The sequence below is a fragment of the Macaca thibetana genome, chromosome 9 (genome assembly GCF_024542745.1).
Source record: "Macaca thibetana thibetana isolate TM-01 chromosome 9, ASM2454274v1, whole genome shotgun sequence".
Lineage (NCBI taxonomy): Eukaryota > Metazoa > Chordata > Mammalia > Primates > Cercopithecidae > Macaca > Macaca thibetana.
Window position 1 is genome coordinate 5,768,706 of NC_065586.1, and position 12,246 is coordinate 5,780,951.

The 12,246-nt window shown below is 45.6% G+C and overlaps 1 protein-coding gene across 1 annotated transcript in view; it reads right to left on the reverse strand.

Moving 5' to 3' along the window:
- Positions 1–12,246, reverse strand: part of GDI2 (GDP dissociation inhibitor 2) — a 533,972-nt gene that overhangs the window by 51,647 nt on the left and 470,079 nt on the right. The window lies entirely within an intron of this gene.

Genomic DNA, 12,246 nt, shown 5'->3' on the forward strand with positions numbered 1-12,246 from the left:
TGTAATCCCAGCACTTTGGGAGGCCGAGGCAGGCAGATCACAAGGTCAGGAGTTTGGAGTTTGAGACCAGCCTGGCCAATATGGTGAAACCCCATCTCTACTGAAAATACAAAAATTAGCCGGGCGTGGTGGCACGTGCCTGTAGTCCCAGCTATTCGGGAAGCTGAGGCAGAAGAATCACTTGAACCAGGGAAACAGAAGCTGCAGTGAGCCAAGATCCTGCCACGCCACTCACGCCTGGGCAGCAGAGTGAGACTCCGTCTCAAAAAAAAAAAAAGGGCAGTCTGGGCGCGGTGGCTCACGCTTGTAATCCCAGCACTTTGGGAGGCTGAGGCAGGTGAATCACAAGGTCAGGAGTTCAAGACCAACCTGTCGAAGATGAAACCCTGTCTCTACTATAAACTACAAAAATTAGTCGGGGGTGGTGTCAGGCGTCTGTAATCCCAGCTACTCGGGAGGCTGAGGCAGAGAATTGCTTGAACCCAGGAGGCAGAGGTTGCAGTGAGCCAAGATGGTGCCACTGCACTCCAACTTGGGCGACAAAGCGAGACTCCGTCTCAAAAAAAAAAAAAAAAAAGCTGGGCATGGTGGCAGGAGCCTGCAGTCCTAGCTACTCAGGAGGCTGACCTGGGAGGATCCCTTGAGCCCAGGAAGGTCAAGGCTACAGTCAACCATGATGATGCTACTGCCCTCCAGCCTGGGCAACAGAGCAAAACCCTGTCTCAGAAAAAGAAAATTCTGTGCTTTTTATTGGATCTTCCACCCCACCCATTCCAGTTGCAAGGGGACTTGTAGACGACAAATACTGCTTAAGGTGAAGAGACTTGAAAGCCACTAATTGGTTTAGTGGATCTCATGCCACAGAAGGTAGTTCCTGCTAGAGTGAAACCTTAGGTTTAGGGGAAGTAGGTTGGTTGGTGAAGATGAGTGGAAAACATCAATATTTTTAATTTTATTTTTTGGTGCCAAAACCCAAGATCAAACCAGGACACCATCAATCTTTAAAATATTTCAAATCTTGGCCGGGCGCGGTGGCTCAAGCCTGTAATCCCAGCACTTTGGGAGGCCGAGACGGGCGGATCACGAGGTCAGGAGATCGAGACCATTCTGGCTAACCCGGTGAAACCCCATCTCTACTAAAAAATACAAAAAACTAGCCGGGCGAGGTGGCGGGTGCCTGTAGTCCCAGCTACTCGGGAGGCTGAGGCAGGAGAATGGCGTAAACCCGGGAGGCGGAGCTTGCAGTGAGCTGAGATCCGGCCACTGCACTCCAGCCTGGGCGACAGAGCGAGACTCCGTCTCAAAAAAAAAAAAAAAAAAAAAAAAATTTCAAATCTTAAAATTAGCCAGGTGTGGTGGCACATTCCTGTAGTCCCAGCTACTCGGGAGACTGAGGCGGGAGAATCACTGGAACCCGGGAGACTGAGGTTGCAGTGAGCCAAGACCGCACCACTGCCCTCCAGACTGGGTGACAGAGCCAGACTCTGTCTCAAAAAAATAAAATATTTCAAATCTTTATGCAAAGCAGGAATCCATGGAGTCTTATTTATACTTGGGTACATGGGAATAATTGTTTGCTGATCTGTTTTTACTAATCATCCATCTGCACCTTGAAAAGGAGAGATTTAATCTAAGGAAAGAAAATGAGAGCAAACTTCAGCCCAGACCATCTTTCTGTCTCCTGGATCACCGTGGCAGTTTCTCAACAGGGTTTTTTTCCTCTCTTTTTCCTCTTCTCCTATCTGTTCTGTCCATTTTCTTCTCAAAACACTCATCAGATCACGTTCAGACTTCTGTATATCTTTTATACTTAGAATATATTGTAGATCGTAGCCGGGCATGGTGGCTCACGCCTGTAATGCCAGCACTTTAGGAGGCTGAGGCAGGTCACCTGAGGTCAGGAGCTTGAGACCAGCCTGACCAATATGGTGAAACCCCGTCTCTACTAAAAATACAAAAATTAGCCTGGTATGGTGGTACACATCTGTAATTCTAGCTACTCAGGAGGCTGAAGCAGGAGAATTGCTGGAACCTGGGAGGTTAAGGTTGCGGAGAGCCAAGATCGCGCCACTGCACTCCAGCCTGGGGGACAGAGTAAGACTCCATCTCAAAAAAAAAAAAAAAAAAAGGATACATTGCAAATCCTTAAATACGACCTAATACCTTAATCTAGCCTCTGTATGTCTCTCCAACTCTATTTTGTAGTGCTCCTTGGCTCCGTGATCATTAAACCCCAAACATGCTTGTGTTTCGGGTTTCGGTTCCTAGAATCTAGTCAAGCCTTTAACCACCCGAGGGCCTTTGTACTCTTGCTTCCATGGCTACCACTCCTCACTTCCCCCTGCACCTCTTCATACAGCTAACTTTTCCCCCTTCCTTAGGTTTCCGCTTTCCCCTCAACCATCATTCTCTGTCAGTACCCTGCTTTTTTCTCACTGCTTTTATTAGAGGGGTAATTATTTTCTTCACTTGTTCTTTGCTTGCCAAATTGGATGTAAACTCCATAGGGGCAGGGATATTAAGCCTGGACACACAGTAAAGGGCTGAGCAACTAGTGGAGGATGAGTAAATATTTGACAAATGAATAGGGGACTTGGAAGTTGAGCCCCAGATCAACAAGGACTGAATGTGATGATATTGGTACTAGTTCCCTTTTTTTTTTTTTTTTTTTTTTTAAAGACAGGGTCTCACTCCGTTGCCCAGGCCAGAGTGCAGTGGTACAGCCGTACCTCTGCAGCCTCAGCCTCCCAGGCTGAAGTGATCCTCCCTCAGCCTCCTGAGTAACTAGGAGTACAGGCATGTGACCACCATGCTCAGCTAATTTGTGTATTTTTGGTAGAGATGGAGTGTCACCTTGTTGACCAGACTAGTCTCAAGCTCCTGGGCTCAAGCAGTCTGCCCACCACAACCTCCGTAAGTGCTGTGGTTACTAGTGTCAGCCACCACCAGGCCCCAGTTCCTCCTGATACTTTGGAGAAATACAACTTTTCTTCCAGAAAGAGATGTTAAAACTAATATTTTAAAGAGTCTTAGAGATAGGTATCTATAAAACATAAACCTGTGTAAAACCTGGATAGCTAATGCTGTAGAGGGAACGTAATGGGATCTCTAGAAAGGAATTTTAATTAAGTTCCAAAAGTCTGTATTTCCTAGCTTATGATCATTCACTCAGAACCATCCCCTACAAACTGTTTGTCTGCTCCCAGTCTTTATTTTATTTATTTATTTATTTATTTATTTATTTATTTTTGAGACAGAATTTTGCTCTCGTCGCCCAGGCTGGAGTACAATGGCAGGATCATGGCTCACTGCAACCCCCGCCTGCCGGCTTCAAGTGATTCTCCTGCCTCAGCCTCCCGAGTAGCTGAGATTACAGGTGCCAACTACCACAGCCAGCTAATTTTTATATTTTTAGTAGAGACTGAGTTTCACCATGTTGGCCAGGCTGGTCTTGAACTCCTGGCCTCAAGTGATCCGCCCACCTCAGCCTCCCAAATTGCTGGGATTACAAGCATGAGCACAGCACCCAGCCCTACTCCCAGTCTTTATTTCTGCTCAAACCAGAATTCTAGATGCCATCCTTGGTTCTGCCATCTTTATCTCCTTCCACATCTATTCTGGTTTTCTATTACGGTGTACAAACCACCCCAAAATTTAGTGGCTTAAGTGGAAAAAAAAAAAAAAACTAGCAACTTAAAAAAAACAACGTATTATTATCTCTTATGGATCAGATGGGTTACCCAGGTGATAATTGCCTGGGCTTTCAGACAGCTTCAGTTAGTGGCTGGGCTGCAGTCATTTGAAGGTTTTACTGGACTGGACATCCAAGATGGCACAACCACGTGGCCAACAGCTGAGGCTGGCCATTGGTGGGAGCTCGGGGCCGTCTACCAGAGCAGCTATGTGTGGCCTCTGTTTGGCTTGCACTTCTCAGAGTGGTGGTGCTAAAAGAAACAAGAAGTGGAAGTAACTGTCTCTTAAGGCCTGGACCGAGAAACTGGCCCAGAGTCACTTCTGTCTTGTTCTGTTTGTCAGTGCAATCACAGAGCACACCGAAATTCAGATGGAAGAACTGTGGAGCCTGTCTCTGTTGGAAGAGTATTAATAAATTGGTAGCCATCTTTATTATTATTACTATTATTATTATTATTTGAGATGGAGTCTTGCTCTGTTGCCCAGGCTGGAGTGCAGTGGCACAATCTCGGCTCACTGCAACCTCCTTCTCCCAAGTTCAGGCAATTCTCGTGCCTCAGCCTCCCGAGTAGCTGGGATTACAGGCACACGCCACCACACCCAGCTAATGTTTGTATTTTTAGTAGATATGGGGTTTCACCGTGTTAGCCAGGCTGGTCTCAAACTCCTAACCTCAAGTGATCCACCAGCCACAGCATCCCAAAGTGGTGAGATTCCAGGCGTGAGCCACTGCGGCCAGTGGTAGCCATATTTAATCTGCCACAGTACCCCATTAAGTTTTGGTCATTCAACCTCATAAAAATCCTTCCAGTCCCTTCTCTTCAACCTCACTGCCACAACCTGAGTGCACACCAAGTTTCCTCCTAGATCCTGGCCCCAGCTTCCTATTTGGACATTTGGTGTTCAGTTTAGGTGGCTCAAACCTGCTCTCTGTATTGTAGCCCAAGTGATCTTTATAAAAATCAGAAGTGACCAAGTTGACCGTGTCTTTAGGATCTTTCGTGGGTTGCTGTTAGGATAAAGTCCATACACCTGGTCATTTCCTAACATGAACTTGAGTGATCTGGGTTTGAATGACCTATTCCACCAAATCTCTCACCGCAACCCTCTTCCACCCCTCATCATGTTCATTTTTTTTCTTTTTCTTTTTTTGGAGATGGGGTTTCACTATGTTTTCCAGGCTGGCCTTGAACTCCTGGGCTCAAGCAATCCTCCCGCCTCTGCCTCCCGAGTAGCTGGAACTACTCATCATAGTTTCGGATTCAGTCGCTGTGTCAGTCAGCATCCAGTCAGAAAGACAGGAACTACTCTTAAGTATTTTAAACAGAGATAATGTAGGGAATTGATTTCAAAACTGTTCAAAGAGCTGGAGGGTCAAAAAATAAGATTGCCCACAGATGTAGAACTGCCTGAAACTCGAGGCTGGAGCAAGAGGGAAACTGCTGTTGCCCTGTGCTTGGCAATGGTTTTTCCCAATGATTGTGCTGCTGAGGCCAGTGGAACTTGAAGTCATCCACCACCATTACTGCCACTGCCAGAATCCTTCTGTCTCTGAAGCTACTGAAGTGACTCCTGCCGCAGCTATTGCTGGGCCCCGGGGTCCCCACTCATTGGGGTGGCTGCTACCACTAGTGGCAGTGCCACCAAAGCAGGGGACATGGTGTCTCTCTTCCTCCTGGCTCCAGTCTTTCCCCAGTGCTTTCCATTGGCAGCACCTGGCCAGAAGCCAGTTAGCAAAGGGATCTGGGAAATGTGTTTTGCAGGCTCTCAGTCCCAGATATACAGAGGAGGTCAAGAATGGAGCTGGGAACTAACAGACCAATGACTGGCTTGGCTACACCAAACATTTCTGTGTTCCATGCACCTGCCATGCTCTTTTCGTTCTGCATGTTTTTTCCCTCTGTCTGGAATGTCCCCTCCCCCATCCCCCAGGTGGGCCTTGCTTTCTCCTACTTGCTTGAAGTCTCAGTATACATGTCACAGCCCCCAGGGATCCTTCCTGGATTCCCTAATCTGGATGAAATTCCTCTATGCCAGATTCCTATAGTATTCTCTTACCACATATCACCCTGGGTTGTAACTGGGTGTTTGCTGCTCTGTACTCTGAGTTGTGTTCCTCTAAGGGGTAGAACTCTACAGTATTAATCTTTTTTTTTTTTTTTTTTTTCCTATCACCATCTAGTTCAAAGTAGGCAGTTAATAAGTATTTAGTGGGCTGGAAACAGTGGCTCACAGCTGCAATCCCAGCACTTTGAGAAGCCAAGGCAGGCAGATCACCTGAGGTTGGGAATCTGAGACCAGCCTGGCCAATAGGGTGAAACCCCGTCTCTACTAAAAATACGAAAGATTACCCGGGTGCAGTGGTGCACACCTGTAGTGTCAGCTACTTGGGAGGCTGAGGCACGAGAATTGCTTGAACCCAGGAGGCAGAGGTTGCAGTGAACCACCAAGATCGTGCCACCGCACTCCAGCCTGGATGACAAAAAAAAAAGAAAGAAAGAAAGAAAAGAAAAGAAAAAGTAGTTAATGCAGGGGTTCCTAACTTGATTATAATTGTAATGGATGGGCATTTTTTTCAGAGAGAAGCTCCATTATCCCAAAAGGGTCAATGACACCAAAATGATTAAGAAACCATACATGTAGACAAATGAATTCATTCACCATATTTCTGCAACTTAGATAAAGGAAAAAATAACTTCTGAGAAAAGACTGAATATCAAAGTCCATTTCCAGGAGTTGCTCTGAACCTATTCTGGTTCAGGAGGCTGCCTAATAAATTTTTTTACGTTTGATTTTTTTTTTCTTAAGACCATTTCCAGTGGCTTGCAGTTCTAGTCCATTTATGTTGTTATAAAGGAACATCTGAAGCTAGGTAATTTATAAAGAAAAGAGGTTTATTTGGCTCGTGGTTCTGCAGGCTGTACAAGAACCATGGCACCAGCATTTGCTTCTGGTGAAGCCTCAGGAAGCTTCCACTCATGGGAGAAGGCAAAGGGGTGCCATGTGCAGAGATCACAAAGTGAGAGAGGAAGGAAGGGAAAAACAAAGGTGCCAGTCTCTTTTCAACAACCAGTTCTTGCGGGAACTAATAGCGAGAACTCATTCATGATCGTGAGGATGGCCCTGAGACATGCATGATGGATCTGTTCCTAAACAATCCAAAAACACCTCCCACCAGGCCCCACTTCCAACATTGGGGACCAAATTTCCACATGAGATTAGGAGGCGACAAATATCCAGACTATATTATTTGCCATAGAACACAATGTTTATTGAATTTCTGTACGTAGGGGAATGAAATCAGCACCTAAACTGATATACACGGAAACAGAAAATACAATTCCAATAGAAATCACTTGGAAGTGTGTAATTAGTAGCAGCTCTGTGGGGCGCTTTGTATAGAAGGACTAGGAGTTGGTGGCATTGAGTGGGGCTTGTGCATAGTGGCAGAGCGAGTCAGCCAGGTGTCCTGATTCCCAAAAGACTGGAAAGCATGGTGCAGGCATGTCGTACATGCATTTGCTCTTCAAAAAGCTTCAACTCATTCTAGCATGACTATCATGGATAAGCAATGACCACTGACAATTTCATTTAATTTCTTTGCATCATCCTAAAGACTAAAATGATCTCTAAGCTGCCCAGGCCTTAATGTTTATTAGGACACTTTATCATTCACTTGAATACTTCTTGTGTTAATTAAAGTGATTTTGGACCGGATGCAGTGGTTCACGCCTGTAATTCCCGGCACTTTGGGAGGCCGAGGTGGGCGGATCACCTGAGGTCAAGAGTTCAAGACCAGCCTGGCCAACATGGCGAAAACCCGTGTCTACTAAAAATACAAAAATTAGCTGAGCATGGTGGCAGGCACCTGTAGGCCTAGCTACTCGGAAGGCTGAGGCAGGAGAATCACTTGAACCCAGGAGGTGGAGGTTGCAGTGAGCTGACAGCATTCCACTGCACTCCAGCCTGGGCGACAAAACGTGACTCCATCTCAAAATAGAAAGAGAGAGAGAGAGAGACAGAGAGAGAAAGGAAGGAAGAAGGAAGAAGGAAGAAGGAAGGAAGGGAGGAAGGAAGGAAGGAAGGAAGGAAGGAAGGAAGGAAGGAAGGAAGGAAGGAAGGAAGGAAGGAAGGAAGGAAGGAGGGAAAAAGAAAAGAAACAGATTTTGATTACAAGTTAACTAAAACCACATCCAGCTATCTTAGGTAAAAAGGAGAATTTATTAGAAGAATAAAGGGGCAAAAATGTAATCCGGTCTCTGGAAGGAACTGGAATCAGGCACTAGAAAACTCACTGTGTCTAAGCTCAGCTCCTCTCTGTGCAACTTCTTGTTTTTTTCTCTCTCTATGGTTGACTTTGTCGGCTTCCCTTGCTCAAACCTAGAGCTCAAACCTAGAGCCAAGTCTCTCAGCCTGACACAATTGACATTTTAGGCCAGGTCATTCTTTGTCAAGGGGCTGTCCTGTGCATTGTAGGATGTTTAGCAGCATCCCTGGCCTCTACCCACTGGATGCCAGTAGCACCCACTCTACTCCACCTCCAAGCTATGAAAATCATCACGTCTCCAGACATTGCCAGTGTCCCCAGTGGGCAAAAATTGCCTTTGGTGGAGAACCACTGAGCTAGACTAGCTTGGTTTTCATCATTCAGTATCAAATTTCCAGAGGAGATAATCTGATTGGCCCAACTTGGGGCCTGCATCCAACTTGATTCAATTAATCATAGCCAGGTATTAATAGTATTACATGACAGAAATATGGCTGCCAGAAATCCATGCCTGTGGAAAGGATGGCCACTTCCCAGAAAAGAGGAATGGACAGATATCCTAGTGCAGGTGTCAGTTCCATGTCCTTAATCCTAGACATGAAGCTTTCTATCCTAACTCTACGTACTCTTACTCTTGGGTGATTTAGGGGACACTATCCCAGAGATATATTTAGGATATCTACATACCTTTAAAAAAATTTATTCCAGGCCAGATGTGGTGGCTCACACCTGTAATCCCAGCACTTTAGAAGGCCAAGGTGGGTGGGTCATTTGAAGTCAGGAGTTCGAAACCAGCCTGGCCAACATGGTGAAACCCCGTCTCTACTAAAAATACCAAAAAAATTAGCTAGGCGTGATGGCAGGCACGTCTAATCCCAGCTACTCAGGACGCTAAGGCAGGAGAATCGCTTGAAACCAGAAGGCGGAGGTTGCAGTGAGCTGAGATAGTGCCCCTGCACTCCAGCCTGGGTGAAAGTGCGAAACTCTATCTCAAAAAAAAAAAAAAAAAAAAAAAAAACTTTAATCTTACATAAGCAGAATATGAGAAAACAATCTTTAATCGAAAATCTTCCACCATAAGGGCTTTAAACTGAAAATATCCAATTTTTAAATGTATTTCTTTGACACTTTGTGATTGTGTCTCCTCTGTGCCAGGTGCTGGGCTAGGCCTTTCTGAACTAGGAGAACTGGGCCCTGTCTTCACAGAGGTTCTGTTTCAGTTCCGGATTGATTTAATGGTTAGGACAGGTTATCTTCCAAATACCCTACTTTGGATTGTCACTTGACAAATTTTCAAAGCCATTTTGCCTTCAATAAATCACTATTTTTTATGTAAAAATCTTAAAATCAGGCCGGGTGCGGTGGCACATGCCTGTAATCCCAGCACTTTGGGAGGCTGAGGTGGACGGATCACCTGAGGTCAGGAGTTCCAGATCAGCCTGGCCAACACTGCGAAACCCTGTCTCTACTAAAAATACAAAAATCAGCTGTGTTTGGTGGCACGCACCTGTAGTCCCAGCTACTCGGGAGGCTGAGGCAGGAGAATCACTTGAATCCAGGAGGCAGAGGTTGCAGTGAGCCAAGATTGCACCACTGCACTCCAGCCTGGGCAACAGAGCGAGACTCAGTCTCAAAGAAAAAAAAAAAAATCTTAAAATCAGGCCAAGTGCAGTAGCGCAGGCCTATAATCCCAGCACTTTGGGAGGCCAAGATGGGTGGACCACCCGAGCCCAGGAGTTGAAGACCAGCCTGGGCAACATCATGAAACCTCAATCTCTACAAAAAATACAGAAATTAGCCGGGTGTGGTGGCTGAGTTGGGAAGATCACTTGAGGATGGCATGAGCCTTGGAGGTGGAGGTTGCAGTGAGCCAAGATCACTGCAACCCAGCCTGGGTGACAGAGTAAGGCCCTGGCTTTTAAAAAAAGTTAAAATCAGTCCTGTTCTTTGTAACAATATGTTGTTATCTGCTTGTCTGAACTGAATGCTAGTCTTGGTATTCTTATCAGTAGTTGGTGAACAAAGGCCCCTGTTTTACTGGAATAGTCACAGTTTTGATCACTGAATCTCATTTGCTTACAGCTGTGGAAAAAAATCCCAGGGTGAGTCTTGACTCCTATTAGAAATTAACAACAAAGTATTAGGAAGGTCATTTTGTCTTTTCCCAGATAACAGAAAAGCAAGTTTTTGCATTAGCCAACAAATAAGGACTCACTCTGCAGTGAAGGTTATACACCACGACCCTGTTAGGTTAAAAACAAGATGGCTCCAACCAGGCAAAGTGGCTCATGCCTATAACCCCAGCACTTTGGGAGGCTGAGCTGGGTGGATCACAAGGTCACGAGATCGAGACCATCCTGGCCAACATGGTGAAACCCCATCTCTACTAAAAATATAACAATTAGTTGGGCGTGGTGGCAGGTGCCTGCAGTCCTAGCTACTCAGGAGGCTGAGGCAGGAGAATCACTTGAACCCAGGAGGAGGAGGTTGCAGTGAGCCAAGATTGTGCCACTGCACCCCAGCCTTGGTGACAGAGCAAGACACCAACTCAAAAAAAAAAAAAAAAGGCCGGGCACGGTGGCTCAAGCCTGTAATCCCAGCACTTTGGGAGGCCGAGACGGGCGGATCACGAGGTCAGGAGATCGAGACCATCCTGGCGAACATGGTGAAACCCCGCCTCTACTAAAAAATACAAAAAACTAGCCGGGCGAGGTGGCGGCGCCTGTGGTCCCAGCTACTCGGGAGGCTGAGGCAGGAGAATGGCGTGAACCCAGGAGGCGGAGCTTGCAGTGAGCTGAGATCCGGCCACTGCACTCCAGCTCGGGAGACAGAGCGAGACTCCGTCTCAAAAAAAAAAAAAAAAAAAAAAAAAAGAAAAGATGACTCAATAGAAACTAATCTTTCCAGGCCGGGTGCAGTGGCTCACGCCTGTAATCCTAGCACTTTAGGATACTTTAGGACATTTTTTTCTTAAAAAAAAAAAATGATGGCACCACTGCACTCCAGCCAGCGAGACAGTCTCAAAAAAAAAAAAAAAAAAAAAAAAAAAAAAAAAAAAAAAAAAAAAAAGATGGCTCAATAGAAACTAATCTTTCCCCATCTCCCAAACAGTGCTCCATTCCCGTTTAATCAACAGCAGTATCTCCCAGCATTCTGTGAGGAAATAGAGCTTCAGGATGCTTTTCAAGGAAAGAGTTCCATGGTCATATAAATTTGCATATTCCGTTCTCCTCTGGGAGAGTCCCAGCGCCAATTGACATGTTACGGTTTCAGAAATTTTCACTGCCACCACCGTTTTGGAAATAAATCTGGTAGTTAAATTTAATATGTGTAAACCCTATGTCCCCAAAACCTATTCTTAGGTATATATCTAATATAAATTTTCTAGCTGGGTGTGGTGGCTCATGCCTGTAATCCCAGCACTTTGGGCGGCTGAGGCGGGTAAATGGTTTGAGCCCAGAAGTTCGAGACCAGCCTGAGCAACATGGCAAAACCCCATCTCTACAAAAAATACAAAAATTAGCCAGGCGTGGTGGTACATGCCTACAGTCCCAGCTATTCAAGAGGCTGAAGTAGGAAGATCACTGGAGCCCTGGAGGCCAAAGTTTCAGTGAGCTGTGATCATACCACTGCACTCCAACCTGAGTGACACAGCAAGAACTTGTCTCAAAAATAAAAGAAATAGGCTGGGTGGGGTGGCTTACGCCTGTAATCCTAGCACTTTGGGAGCCAAGGCTTGCGAATCACCTGAGGTCAGGAGTTTGAGACCAGCCTGGCCAACATGTCAAAACCCTGTCTCTACCAAAAATACAAAAATTAGCTGGGCATTGTGGCGAGTGCCTCTAATCCCAGCTACTTGGGAGGCTGAGGTGGAAGAATGGCTTGAACCTGGGAGGCAGAGGTTGCAGTGAGCCCAGATTGTGCCACCGTACTCCAGCCTGAGCAACAGAGCCAGCCTCCATCTCAAAAAAATAAAATAAAATAATAAATTTTCTGACACATAAGAAGACATGCTAAAATGTTTACTCTATTGTAATATATGGTAGCAGAGTTAAAGGTGAGCTACTTGCCCCTCCTAAAAGGATGGATAAGTGAAATATGATGTACAATCCTGTAGCAATTGGGACTAAAGTACAACGTAGCAGCAGTGTAGGAGAAAGCTGGAAAATAGTTACTGAATGAGACAAGTAAGAAGCTGAATGAGATGTATTCACAATAATGTTATTGTAAAATTTTAAGATGTGTACACGTTATATGTTTTTGTTTTTGTTTTGTTTTTGGTTTTG